Here is a 2,685-nt window from a genome sequence, read left to right on the forward strand (position 1 = left end):
TGGCAAGGCTATTTATTCTAACCAATCACTCAGCAGTTGTGGGAGATCCAGCAGCACCCCTTCTTGGTTGAACAGCAAAGTAAGCAAAGCTATTGGTATCAACTATTAACTTAGAATGTATAGGAGATTGAACAGCAAGTACAAAATGCTGCTGGTACAACTTTATAACACTAATAGACCCTGAGGCAGCTGTAGACAACTACTTGAGGGGGAGGAGGAAGAGTTCATCAAACAGAGTGAACCAAAAGGTTTGTTAATCAGCCAAATTCTTTCTCAGGGCTGGCTGGAGCTCGATTTCTACATGTGAGGGTACAAGGGTAAGAGTTCGAGATCCTGGCTGGCTGGCACAGAAGCAGATAGAATTGTTACGTATCTGTTTGTTAATTGATTTTCCGTAAATTCGTTCCGACGAAACTTTAGCGACACAAGTCCTCTCTTAAATAAAACTGGTTTATTCTTTCCGAATACAACTTTACGATACACTCAACTTCAACAGTCGAGCTATAACAAACTATAATTCTCGTCTCACGAGCTCGACTTCAACAATACGTCTCTCTCTGACTGCAGTTCAATTACTCATTACCTACACACATTGTCCCGTCACGTTGTGACTATCCCCAATCTAGTAAATGCTAGGGCATTCACGAAGGAACATCATATTTCTAGAAAGCAGGTGGTGTGACAGTAGTCACGTGACCTCGCTGACGCAACAGAATACTGGAATATCTTACAATATATCAAACCATCCAAAAAAAGACATAATCTAATCATATAGTGAACTGTACGTGTTTCCATGTTGTGGGCTTGAGAGATGCATTATGACAAGTTACTTTTCTTGCAATATGGTTATCTAATGTTCTATTGCCCTTCAAGATTTTTAACGCTTGCTAACCATATCAGTGAAGCATGGTCCATCTAGACAGTGAACTGCTTACGATGAATGTAGTGGTGATATCATATTATGGAGACTACAACTGTAAGCAGTGTTTAAGACTCATGAAGATTGAACAATCTACACTATTACACATACTAATCTCCTGCAATTCCATTATCACTGGCATCAGTATCCAATAGGAATTCACTATCTTGTCGTGGATATGCCAGCTCTGGATCCTCTATTAGAGCAAACTTTAGAAATTGGAATGCTTGTTACATTCTTAGTTCCATATAAAGTACATCCCAGCATTAGTGAAAGCAGACAATGGAGCTGCTATCTTGGAAGCAAAAAAATATCTTGTCATTGTTATATGGAATGGAATTAGCCTTGTTTTTACCAAATAGTTGAACATAACCAACCCAACAAAAAAAAAATTACAACACTTGTTTATCTATAATAGATGAATCTAACTGTATTGGTCCCTAAGCTTTTCATCTAACAATAAATATCAGCTATCCTAGTTATGCATCTAGCGAGTTTTGCGTGCTCAGCTTCGCCAAAATTACACTACAACTCATTAGATAGACCAAGAAATTATTGCAAAACATGTGACCAACGTCTCGCTACTAAATATCTCTCAGTAACTCAAAAAGTAATGGTTGCAACATCCTTCCAATTGTCGATTTTACGTTCAACCACCTGATCTTATTTTAAAATAATCAAGATGTTATCATTATACGTATTGCACATACATCATATTGCAAAATACCACTTGTTAATTCTGAAAGCAGGGGATGCTACCTCTTTCCAGTAACTAATTTTTTATCCCACTAGCCATCCTAGCTAGATATGTTTACTTCTCATTTGTCATCCCATTTAACACTGACAAGATTAAATTTTCATACTCACGCTGTAATTAAATGGTGTGGAGAGATACCTGCTTCCTGCTTCTCTACCATTGTGCAATTGAAAGGATGTGTACAATGTGGTAGACTTTCACCTACTTCTGAAGGTCTGGATATGAGTGCATTTTTATGAATGCAGCACCCTTGGTGACTGAGCATGAGATACGACCTTTTAATAGTAGGCTCTCTTCATTATATATGCTATCCTTTGTGAATATATTACTATGATTGTTTTTGTGATGAATAAAGATTATTTTATTTTGTTAAACACTGTATTCAGTCTTTAATACTTCAAGCACAGTTAAAGACAGATAATTCAGCTTTACTGAGTGATACATTTTTTTTTCATATCTCCTGCTATTCTGAGGAACCTACCTGTCACTTATGGCAGAAACCAGTGCACCTATAAATACCACATATGAATGAAAATTAATGCAAAGTAATAATTGTATATGTATTATTTTGTGCAAATTCCAATTTCCATCCTTTTATCTTTGAAAAAGTTATAATGTTATCGAGAGCATCTAAATGCTGTTGTTATAAACTGTATTTTCTATAGACGTGACGTCAAGTTTTTTCTAGTATATTCGAATCTAGATTATAAATAAGATATAGTTGTCAAGTGTGTCGAGTTTTTCAACATAGAGAGTTGAATCAGTCATTGTGTTTTCGTGGATTATTTGGATCTGTGTTTACTGTCATGCATATTGGGTAGTGAAAGTACTGTTACGTCTCCGTTCGTTAGTTAATTTCCGTAAATTCGTTCCGACGAAACTTTAGCGACACAAGTCCTTTCTTAAATAAAACTGGTTTATTCTTTCCGAATACAACTTTATGATACACTTAATTTCAACAGTCGCTCTATAATTCTCAACGAACGTCTCACTTGTTCGACTTCAACAA

The sequence above is a fragment of the Limulus polyphemus genome, unplaced genomic scaffold, assembly GCF_000517525.1.
Source record: "Limulus polyphemus unplaced genomic scaffold, Limulus_polyphemus-2.1.2 Scaffold1143, whole genome shotgun sequence".
NCBI lineage: Eukaryota > Metazoa > Arthropoda > Merostomata > Xiphosura > Limulidae > Limulus > Limulus polyphemus.